General features: G+C 44.2%; 1 protein-coding gene across 6 annotated transcripts in view; it reads left to right on the top strand.

Moving 5' to 3' along the window:
• LOC144784620 (thiamine pyrophosphokinase 1-like) overlaps positions 1-12,474 on the top strand; it is a 1,414,696-nt gene that overhangs the window by 812,781 nt on the left and 589,441 nt on the right. The gene's annotated exons all lie outside the window — the stretch shown is intronic.

Here is a 12,474-nt window from a genome sequence, read left to right as displayed (position 1 = left end):
TACCAACACAATCTGGGTCATTGAGCCATGTTTCATACTGCATGGATGACTTCTGATCAGCAATGAACATAAACTGACACACTCCAATGGGCACAAATTGGTCTGGCTCCTCATACAAATAGATACAAAAGGGGATGATGGACGGAGCGTTTGAGCAAATCAGACACTCACCCCCAGTCAACTGATCTGGGTTTTATCCATCACCATTCTTTAGCTCACTCTGCCACCCCAGTTCAGACAAAGCCATATGCAAATCAGTCTGACCCTGTGCCTCATGGGAACAGTCCAGCACCAAAAGCCAAGCCATGTCTTCCCTGGACCGGAAACAAGCATCCTGGGACCGGTTTCGGATTCATAATCCTCATCAGCCAGGCTATCTTGAATCCAGTGGCAAAGTGAGCAAAGGACTCACGTCTGAGCACGTTGGGAGGGCATGGATTAAACCCAGATCTGTTGACTTGGACGGAGCATCTAAACCAAGCAAACACTCACACTAAGTCAACAGATCTGGGTTTAATCCATGCCCTCCCAACGTGCTCAGACGTGAGTCCTTTGCTCACTTTGCCACTGGATTCAAGCAAGCCTGGCTGAAGACGGCTGGTATGCCAGAAACTGGTCCTAGGAAGCTTGTTTCTGGTCCAGGGAAGGCATGGCTTGGCAGTACGGGCGGGACTGTTCCCATAAGGCACAGGGTCAGACTGATTTGCCTATGACCATGTCTGAACTGGGGTGGCAGAGTGGGCTAAAGAACGGTGATGGATTAAACCCAGATCTGTTGACTGGGTGTGATTGTTTGATTGGTTAAGATTCTCTGTCCATCACCATCCCCTTTTGTACCGCTTTGTTCGCCATAGGTTGGGCGGGTATGCTCAGACGTGAGTCCCTTGCTCACTTTGCCAATGGATTCAAGCAAGCCTGGCTGCAGACGGCTGTAATGCCAGAAATTGGTCCTAGCAAGCTTGTTTCCAGTCCAGGGAAGGCATGGCTTGGCAGTTCGGGCTAGACTGTTTCCATGAGGCATAGGGTCAGACTGATTTGCATATGGCCATGTCTGAACTGGGGTGGCAGAGTGGGCTAAAGAACGGTGATGGATTAAACCCAGATCTGTTGACTGGGTTGTGAGTGTTTGATTGGTTCAGATGCTACGTCCATCACCACCCCCTTTTGTACCGCTTTGTTCGCCATAAGTTGGCAGGGTATGCTCAGACGTGAGTCCCTTGCTCACTTTGCCACTGGATTCAAGCAAGCCTGGCTGAAGACGGCTGTAATGCCAGAAACTGGTCCTAGGAAGCTTGTTTCCGGTCCAGGGAATGCATGGTTTGGCAGTTCGGGCTGGACTGTTTCCATGAGGCAAAGGGTCAGACTGATTTGCATATGGCCATGTTTGAACTGGGGTGGCAGAGTGGGCTAAAGAACGGTGATGGATTAAACCCAGATCTGTTGACTGGGTGTGAGTGTTTGATTGGTTCAGATGCTCCGTCCATCACCACTCCCTTTTGTACCTCCTCAGACAAATAATCATAATTTGTGACCGCAGAGTAAAAAAGTTAAACTTGAAGGACTACTACTTGTTATAGTATGACATTGTGTACATACAGCATCTAAACATTACACAGCAACACCCACTTCAGTACAAAACCTTAGACAGATCTAACTCTGGACCTAAAAAGTACAACCTTATCCCACAAACTCTGCAGGCAAAACACAGAAGTCTGAGCTGCTTGGGGCATTTCACTCCGAATAACGACTTACACATGAACTGCCTCTACTGCTCTAACAGAAACATAAAGTCACTCTCATCCCATCAGTGGTCCACTCAAAGAATGAAGTCAGTCAATACTGAACTCTGTGAATTAGAACTAGCTCACAAATAATCTTCTAAATCAAATAGAAAGACATACATATTAGAGACCTAAAATACATCCCATCACACAAAGCAAGCTGTCAGCCATTTACGTAGTCAAACACTTACCTACAATTCCCAAAGACTAAAATTCCCAAACCTCCTTTGATGCATCCCCTCTTTTTCATTCTCAATCAAAATCAATTATCACTTAATAAACTAAATTCGTTCATCAGAATTGTGTTTGAGCTAGAAACAAGTTACGTGTCTGGAAATGTTTATGTTTATTTTTATTTCTGTCAAATTTTCTATATGAATCAAGGCATTCAGGAAAACACAGTGGAGGGGCATTACTGTATGTGCAGTTCATCTAAATGCCTTTTAGGGAACCCCGTCTGTGTAGAGGAAGGAGTCAGCAGGAGTTCGGAGGGTCCCCTGGCTTAGAAACAGTTGGCAACACTACATAAAGATCTGAAGATGTTCAAAATAGTGTTATTAAACCCTTTTGTTCATCCTCCATTTAGGTCACATGCTATTTCTTTGAGGCCTAAGTGGGGGTGCATTTTCCCAAAACATAATCATGGGCGTAGGAAGTGTGGGGGACGCAGGGGACATATCCCCCCCCCCCCCGGATTTTGAAGTGGGGGGACGCAGGGGACAAGAGTGAGGGGAACAAGAAGACAAAATAATTTCTCGTCTCCCCTCCTTGATGCACAGGGCCTTTAGCGCACAGAGCCAGCCTTTGCTAAGATAGCGCCCTGGGCGTGGGCGGAGAGAAATCTGGCGCCCTTGCTGGTAGTGAATTGAATGAGGCAGCAGGGGATTCCTTTGTGTTCACTGTTAAGTACCTGGATGAGCAGCGACTGGCCCCTGAACACAAACATCTCGGACCTCCCCTAGCTCACCCATATCACATTTAGTTTAGCTGACCACGTAGATGATGGGTTTGATGATGTGTCAGCATGGGTCAGAGGGTGAAGAGAGGGCAAGAAAAGCTCCAAAGGGGTGTTTAAAACATCACCAGTCCTGTGTTAAATGAAGTAATTAAACCACTTTAATTGGCAAATCATACAGAAACGTACAGGCAGAGACAAGGATAAGGCTGGATGGAGCAAGAGGAGAAGGGCGTTGCTGTTGGCATAATAATAATGCACTCAGCTCCTTGCACCCCTCAGAACCTGGTGCCCATGGCCTGGGCGCAGCTCTTCCACGCTAAAGGCCGGTCCTGACTGCACATAACCTGTGACCTGCGTCCAGTTACCTGTGACCAATCTGATAGTCACAGAGGCCACCCACTCCCTCCACGTTTGTTGCACTGCAACCCTCCAGGAATTGTTATAATCTCAGCCACAGCTGCCTGCAGTGTGGCCTTCTGAGAATAAAGGGAGAGAGGTTCTTTGTTGGTTGCTGTCTGATACTGCCCCTCCTCAGCCCTACCCTACCTGCCGCCTTGAAGACCCAGGCCTGAAGGCAGCAAAAAGATTTGAAGAAGTAAAGTAAGGAGATTTGGGAAGATACAGTATTTACCTAGGTGTTTCACAACTCTTGCAGCGAGCATCTCCAAAGCACACACACACTTGCATGCACGCATGCATGCACGCACACACACACACACACACACACACACACACAGGCACACTCAAGCGCGCAAGGTTGTCCCTGTCCCCACTAGAAATTTTGTGTCTCCTACGCCCCTGATCATAATGTCCCTGTTTTGATTATACCACTCTTTCCATCTAGAAGCATTCCGTACCTCATATGTTGTTTCATCACTATCTGTTGTACTTTTTGCTTTGTTCTTAGAGTACTTGAAGTGTGATGTGTTTCACATGACCACCAGGTCTTCACTTCTTACATTGCTTGACTATTAGCTCCTGCATATTACAGCAACATTTGGGAATCTCCTAATAGCATGCCTCTGTTTGTGTATGGACGTTAGGCAATCTACTAGATTCATAGAAGCATTATTTTTAACCTAGGACTGATACCAATTCACCTTGCCTTGAATTAGTTTGTGTAAATTTGTCATACCTGCTGCCGTGTTGCTGTCATCTTGCTCTTTGACACAAAATCTGTTGCAGTGATCCTGTGTTAATTGGATCATTGGACTGCTGTTGTAGGACTTCTTATATATCTTTCGCTAATGATATTTGCTTGTTGCTGCAACGAGTTTATATTTAAGACATATTCATTTATTTTGCACATTTTAGAAGGCCTTGTTTGACAAAAGATTCTGTGCGTCTGTTTCAATGCCTTGACGGCCTTCATGTCCACTGGTCTACTGTGCATTAATATGTTGCCAGCATGTCACTATCTTGTCATTTAAAAAGTTAATGCTCTCTAGAGTGACAGACAGGTTTTGTGCGAAGTACCCAAAGTTCAGATACATTATTTTGTTTGGACGACTTTGCTTGTTCAGAGGTTGATAGAGAGCATCAAATTATCGTGTGTTGATATTTGTGTTCCTAAAGCGATACAAAGATATGATGGACGGAGCGCTTGAACAAATCAAACACTCATCCCCAGTCAACTGATCTGGGTTTAATCCATCACCATTCTTTAGTTCACTCAGCCACCCCAGTTCAGACATGACTATATGCAAATCAGTCTGGACCTGTGCCTTGTGGGAACAGTCCAGCCCGAACTGCCAAGCCATGTCTTCCCTGGACCGGAAACAAGCATCCTGGGACCGGTTTCGGATTCATAATCCTCATCAGCCAGGCTATCTTGAATCCAGTGGCTAAGTGAACAAGGGACTCACGTCTGAGCATACCCTGCCACCCTTAGGGCGAACAAAGCGATACAAAAGGGGATGATGGCCGGAGCGCTTGAACAAATCAAACACTCAACCCCAGTCAACTGATCTGGGTTTAATCCATCACCATTCTTTAGTTCACTCAGCCACCCCAGTTAAGACATGGCTATATGCAAATCAATCTGACCCTGTGCCTTGTGGGAACAGTCCAGCCCGAACTGCCAAGCCATGTCTTCCCTGGAACAGAAACAAGCATGCAGGGACCGGTTTCCGAATCATAATCCTCATCAGCCAGGCTATCTTGAATCCAGTGGCCAAGTGAACAAGGGACTCACGTCTGAGCATATCGTGCCACACTTAGGGCGAACAAATGATACAAAAGGGGATGATGGACCGAGCGCTTGAACAAATCAAACACTCACCCCCAGTCAACTGATCTGGGTTTAATCCATCACCATTCTTTAGTTCACTCAGCCACCCCAGTTCAGACATGGCTATATGCAAATCAGTCTGACCCTGTGCCTTGTGGGAACAGTCCAGCCCGAACTGCCAAGCCATGTCTTCCCTGGACCGGAAACAAGCATCCTGGGACCGGTTTCGGATTCATAATCCTTCTCTCCTAGTACCTTCTTATCAAGAGCCCATAACATTCACCCTTGGATCAACCCAGAGATACACACCCTGAAGACCATTATGTGTGTTAGTTTTTGCAGATGGAAAGAAACGAAAAAGCACCTTTTCATATTAAGTCCCTCAAGGCACTCACGTAGGCACTGCATGCTGTTGAACCTGCCTTCTACCACCTTACCTACCTTTGTTTTTCCAGAAATGTGCCCCAAATGGTCTTCATTCGTCCCTTCGCACTCGGATGGCCATGAACTGTCTCTCCATAAATGACAAAAATCACCAGTGCACCACCAATCCCTTCTCCCTCAAACTTTTAAAATGTTAGCTTTCTCTTCCCCCATTCTGATCTGCTTCACTGAATTCTTCATTTACTACTTGCCCACAGGATCTCACACTTTCGGCTTTCAATATGCCATTGATCTCCCAGGCAAAAAATTATCCATGGCAGACTCAATATCTTCTGCTAATTTTCACTCCAGTCATTACTCTTTTCTTCTCTAAAATTCTCAGGTGTTTTGAATTTTCCAAACTCTCCTATCTCTTACCTCAGCATCAACTTCAATCTACTTATATCCCCTGTTAGAAATGGGGGTCCCTAGTTGGCAATGGTTTGCACCTTTGTTCAAATAGGGACCCTTACTTCTAGTCAGGATAAGGGGCATACACTTCTACAATTATCTCTGATCACCCACTTGGTAGCTTGACACAAACAATCAGGCTTATTTCAGAGGCAATGTGTAATGCTTTGGCACGTAACACACAGTAATACAGTAAAAACACTACAAAAGGACACCACACCAGTTTTAGAACACTAACTAATATTTACCTGTGCAAACAAGACCCAAACGATAAAAGACCAACATACAATAATTAAAAATATGCACTTTGCAAGAACCACTTTAAATTGCAGTTCCTTATAACTAGTAGCTCCGTCTGGAGCTACCGTGGTGCTGAAAACAACAGACTCCAACAGTTCCGGCTGACCACGTTGGTGCAGACTGGCGTCCATGTCAGCAGACTCGTAAACAGTATCGTTGGTACCATCCGACTGTGTCGATGCGGTCCGGTCATTACAATCATTGTGGTTGCGATGTGAAGCGTAACAGTGCAGTGTACGGTGCCCTCAAGCCGTGGTGCAGGCAGCGGCTCGGTGACTGTCATCCAGCAGCGTTGGTGAGACCAGGACTATGGTGCGAAGCAGGGCGGTGCGCATTGTGGTGCTGACAGGTGATGGTGAAAGCGACAGGCACAGTTGATGTGAGCTGGCGTTGGTCGATACCAGGGCGGTGGAACAAAGTGAGGCGGTGCTGAGTGCGGTGGTCACAGGACGTGGTGCTAGCAGAGGCTCGGCGGTGGTGGTGAGAACAGGGTTGCGGTGCGAAGTGCGCTGGTGCTTTCTGCGCTGTCTTTAGGACATAAAGCCAGCAGCGGTGTAGGGGACTGTATCAGCTGCTTTCCCCCTCTGTGACAACTGAAACCCACAGCTCCAGAGGCGGTACTCAGAGGTAAATTCAGTTTTTGCTGTCCCTGAGACTTAGTGAACAGGAGGCAGGCTCTATTTCAAGCCCTTGGAGATACTCGGCTACAAGTGATGAAAGTTCAGTCCAGTCCTTTCAAAGCCGAAGGCAGGAGCAGCAACTGCAGGCCAACACAGCAAAGTAACAACACAGCAAAGCAGCAACACAGCAAAGCAGCAGTACTCCTCCTGGCAGGTCTGCCAGCACTTCTTCTTGGCAGGTTCCTTGATCCAAGCGAGTTCTGGGGTCTGAGCCCCAATATTTGTACTCCGTTTCTCTTTCTTCTCTTGGGCAGAGAGTGTCTGTGCTCAGTTCAAACCAGTTTGGTCCTCTCTGTCCCCGCTTCCTGGTAGGAGGTGGAGGCCGCTTATGTCCAAGACACACTAGGCCCATTCAGGTGCAAGGGAATCTCCTCCCACTACTCTAAATGCAGCCCAGGTCTATTCAGCTCAGCCCTAACTCATCCAGGAAAGGCTGGTCACACCTCGACCCCCAGTGGCTGTCTGAAGAGAATCCACCTCACCAGCCTGTCACTCCAAAGCCAGACAGTCAATCCACAACCCAGCGAAGGCACACACGATGGCTAAGAAAGAAAATACCTACTTTCTAAAAGTGGTATTTTCAAACACAGACCTTAAAAATCATCTTTACTAAAAGATGCATTTCTACATTCTGAGTTCAGGCATACTAAAAACTCAATTTCTTTATCTTGTCCCAATGGGAAGATATACTCATAAAATGTTAGCCAGAACTTCCCATTCTATCCTATGATACAGATAGTGTTGTGAACGTATCTAGGACCCTATTTAAATATTCCCGATTCATGCCCTTATGTGGTCAAAACCAATCATGTCCTTATAAAGGCATAAGAATCATATCCATATTTAGTCATAGCCAATGCAGTCCAAATAAGGCAAGGCTACTCCCATGGACTCCTAGAAAGTACAACGCGTTCTTTAAACAAACCAAGCCTCCAGCAGCCCGGGAAATCCCCCCTGCTTTTGTTTTGATTTGTTCAAGAACTCCTGGAGTCCTGAAAGAACTGTAAGTTCTTAGTGACGTCTTATGTCCAACCTTACGTTAAACCCGGCACCTTCCAGGTATAAATATACCAGTGTTTGCCTTAAGCAAACACACGGTGGTTTGGAGCAGATCGGCTATCTACTTACCCGAAGCCCAGCTGTAACGAGAGCCGAAGGAAGCCGACCCTCCCATTGACGCACTGAAAGAGACGCTGTCTTTTCTCCTGCCGAGAAATCCAGCTCCAGTGTTTCCAGTCACCCTTGCTGGTTGCTGGGAGATCGAGTCCTGAGAAAGAGATACAAGACCTCCTTCATTCTATAACCAAGGTACGGAGCTGATTAGATCCTCAGAGAATTTTTGATTCAGATGCTTGGCAAAACTATCTTAACTTAAAGTGCAGCTCACTTACTCCTTCCCACGTACTAGGCTTAGGTTAGGTACACCGGGGTAGGCGTATCTTAGAAGCACCAGTTGAGTACGTTTAGTCAATGATTTTATGTATGTATATATTTTATCCGTTTTAAGTATCTTATGGCTTAGAAACCATATAAATGCTTTTACAGTATTATTTCATAATACTTATTTTACTGTACGCACTTTACTTTGTGACAAGTATTGCAATTGTGGCAATTCACTTCTCTTTCATGAGAAAGAGGACTGCTCAATAAATAACTACTTTTATTGAAAACGCCCGTCTCTCTATTTCTCTGCACTCCTGGTGAAACTAAGCATGCACGATTGACTGAGTGAAATAGTTGTCTATTGTTTTTCACGACTCTGGAGATATACTCCTTATTCTGGGGGGAGCAAAGTTGTCATGTTTATGCGGTTGTCAGAAACTAATCCCTTCTTGTCTATTCAGGAAAGTTAACTCCTTCCTGTTCACTCGAGAAAGTTTCTAGTGACCTCTGAGCTAGCTGGCATACGTAATTAAGTCTAACATATTCAGTAGAGACCTAGATGACCTCAGTCCTACGTCTAAACTATCGTTTATGTTATTCCAATGCGCAGAACCTATTGGGAATGTAGGACCTACACTACATGGCGCCCAACGTTTGGTAAGGCGATAATCTAACGCTAGATACTAGAGTAACTCAGTCGTGCTTTTCACACAGACCCCTTTTTCCCGTAAAAACTCCAATAGACGTCTGGAGTGGGTAAAGGGCTAATATCTTCCAGAACTTAGTAGGAAGAGATTCCTATGCATTCGTTTTTGACTTAGTCAACGTTGAAGGATACAGTGTTCCAAAATATTGTGCACCTAATCTTTGTTTCCTTGAAACTTGCTCTGAAACAAAAAGTTTGTCAGTAAAAATGGTGGAAAGTGACGATGAAAGGGAGAGAGATAGAATAGCAGCTCAACTTCAAGCGGATGACACAAGTCTCCAAAATGAAGACCCGAATGTTATAATCATTCCGGTAAACGTAATAAAAACTATAACTATTAAACTTATAGAAAATGGACTATCATCAAGAGGTGGTACAGTCATATTTGTGGTAGAGGCCCATGAATATCGGCAGACAGAGGTATTCTATTCCTGGATACATTTTCCAGCAGCACACGCTGTAACACACGAGTTCCACTATTACAAAATAGAGGAATCTCCAACGGAATACGCCCCTTCGAGGACGTTGAAATTACACTAACATACCAAGAGCACCTGCTCTGGATTAATGGCGCACTAAAACATCAAAAAACACATTACCAGGCTCGGTCCACTAGGAAGACCAGGAGCCACATGGCCAGTTCTAACAAGCTATACACCACATCCTGACATTGAAAAAATGTCCAGCGAAGAACTTTTTGTTCAGCTACAGGAATTAACAAAAGCATATAGAGAATTAGTTCAATTAACACTTGACGGTACTATGATCCGCCAATAATTGAAAGAAACAGATATAGCAGAACAACCTTTTGAACTTCCCAGAATCATAGAAAAATCCTATGAAGAATTAGGTAGAGATAGTTTGGGTGGGAAACCACTAAAACCCCAACTAACTGAAAATCCTGAAAAAACATTTATCAAGAATAATCTCAATACTCCAAAAAAGAGGTGAGAGGGTAATAAACAAACTACTCCCAGAGAAAAACAGTTTCAGGCCAGAGGAAGGTCTCCTCAACGGAGACATAGATCTCCAGAACAAGGAGGCAAGTCTCCCCACAGGGAGCCCTCTGAGAAAGGATACAACCTTAGAGATAGGGATAAATTAAGAAAACCTGATAGATATCAAGATAATGATACATGTCCCTCTCGATCTTTTCAGACTTCCTCACAGAAATCGGAAAGAAGAGGACGGCCAGAACACATGGAAAAGCACGTCAAGTCCAAAGACAAGGAACCTGCTCATCAAAGTAAAAAATTACAATTTCCAAAAAATAAGGTAGCTAGTTTTAAAATAAAACATGCAGAGGATTCTGAGGACACAACTGAAAAACGGAGAATGGGCCCAGACAATGCTAGACAGCGCAGCAGAAGTGACCATAGCTCGCAAGATCCTGATGAATCTTGTGGAGACAGTGGACACGAATGAATACATTCAGGTGGAAACTGCAGACACCAGAGTTAGCGTGCCTCATAAAATATACGAAATAACATTACCTATAGAAGGGGACAAAACTAGGAAAATAAGAGGTCTCTTTTGGGAGAACCTATCAAAAGGCTATGATATCCTTCTAGCAGAGAAAGACTGGCCACCAGAGTTTGTCAGGGAGTGCCCACATGGCGAAGAAATGATTATGCCTGCCTTCTCAAATCACATTCCAATTCATAAAAAATACACATTTGCTAGAAAATGAGCAGTAGTCGAAGCCCCTGCATTATATAAAAATCATGTAGGAGGGGATGAGGATTCTCCTCACCATAAAATTCAGTTAAAAAAATTGACCGACTGCACAAAGGCAGTATCCTGTTAAGCAAGAAGCTAAAAAACAAGTCAGGGAGATCTTAGATCAACTTGAATATCAGGGGGTGATGGAAACATGCACCTCACAAATGAACAATCCTTTGTTTCCTGTCTCCAAGCCAGACGATTCATATCGTCTAGTTTTGGACTACACACACCTTAGCTTATGCTGCAAAACATTTGCAGTACAAAACTCACACATTGCAGCACTAATGAATAACATTGTGCGCAAAAAATATAAAACAACATTAGATATCTCAAATGGTTTCTTTTGTCAAAACATTGCACCAGAAAGCAGGTATTTGACCGCTTTCTCCAGTATGGGGGCCCAAAAACAATTCTGTCGACTCGCACAGGGATTCAAGAACAGCCCAGGATTATTCTCAGCAAGGGTAACAGAGTTACTACAAATGTATGATGATGAGGCATTACCTTATGTCGATGACATCTATCTTACAGACGACGACCTGGAGACACACTTGAAAAGAGTGAACACCATTATACTTGGGTTCGCAGCTGAAGGGTACAAATTCAACTTTAAAAAGTCACGAATTGCCCACCTCACTGTCCTATTTTTGGGATATGAATTATCAAGTGAAGGCAAAAGCCTAGCAGACAACTTCTTAGAGAAGTGTGCAGTTCCAAGCTCCAAAAATGCTGAAAAACTTACAATCAATTCTAGGTTTCCTGAATTTCGGAAGAACATACATTCTAAATTATGCAGAGATGGTTAAACCTCTCTACGAATTAATAAAACCTGATTTCAAACCAATCAATTGGACTCAGAAACACACAGAAATTTTACGATCATTACAAAAAGACATGTTAACTAAAACAAAACTGCAAACACGCGTAAACGAACTCAACCTTGTAATCCGAGTCATCCCAGGAAGATGCGGATTCACGTACCTGACCTCTAATGAGGGAGAAACGGTACCAATAGCTTATAAATCGCACTTGTACACACAAGCTGAAATGAAATTCAGTTCTACTGAAAATATTCTAACTGCGGTTCAAACTGCTGTAGCAAAAGAAAGAGCCCTAGCCCAAGGCAAGAGCATATCTGTTTTAACAGCAGTATCAGCCCTTGAGGCAGTAACAAGACCAAGCATTCCAAATGCTATGGCATTAGATCCAAAATGGATACAATGGGAAAATTATCTTGCTGCAACAGACGTGAAACACGCATTTGATCCAAAAATGAAAAAACTAGAAAATCTGGAATACGAACATGAATGACCTCTATATATCGAAATTCTGCCTCTCGAACAGTACACCTGTGTAATATACACGGACAGATTTGCACAACACTACATTGTGGGAAAACAAGTTTACAATGCAGCATGCGCAATTGTTAAAGATCGCTGGCGCTTAGGTAAATTTAGACCAATGGTCACTAAAACTGAATCACTCAGAAACTGTACAGCTCAGCGAGCTGAAATAAGATCTTTAAAGATGGCGCTTGAAAATGCTGATCGCGAATTCCCCACACTAATAGTGTGCGATTCGCATTACTGCGTCCAGTCTTACAATAATGACATGCAGACTTGGATCAAAAATGGTTACAAAGATGAAACAGGTGCCACAATAAAGCATAAAAAACTTTGGGAACAAGTAGTTCTTTTGCAGAAAGAACTACAAAAGACTCACGGGATACATACACTGAGTCATCAACGTGATGGCGCTGACGTTGCAGGGAATTCATTGGCTAACAGAACATCGGCAGCTGTCAAACCAGCTTCCATAGCCACAAAAAAGCGTTGTAAAAAACAGATAGACGGTGAAACGCTACTAGCAGTAAAAGC

Source organism: Lissotriton helveticus, chromosome 10, assembly GCF_964261635.1.
Source record: "Lissotriton helveticus chromosome 10, aLisHel1.1, whole genome shotgun sequence".
Classification (NCBI taxonomy): Eukaryota; Metazoa; Chordata; class Amphibia; order Caudata; family Salamandridae; genus Lissotriton; species Lissotriton helveticus.
The sequence above is the reverse complement of the archived record's forward strand: the minus strand, read 5'-3'. Positions and strand labels throughout refer to the sequence as shown.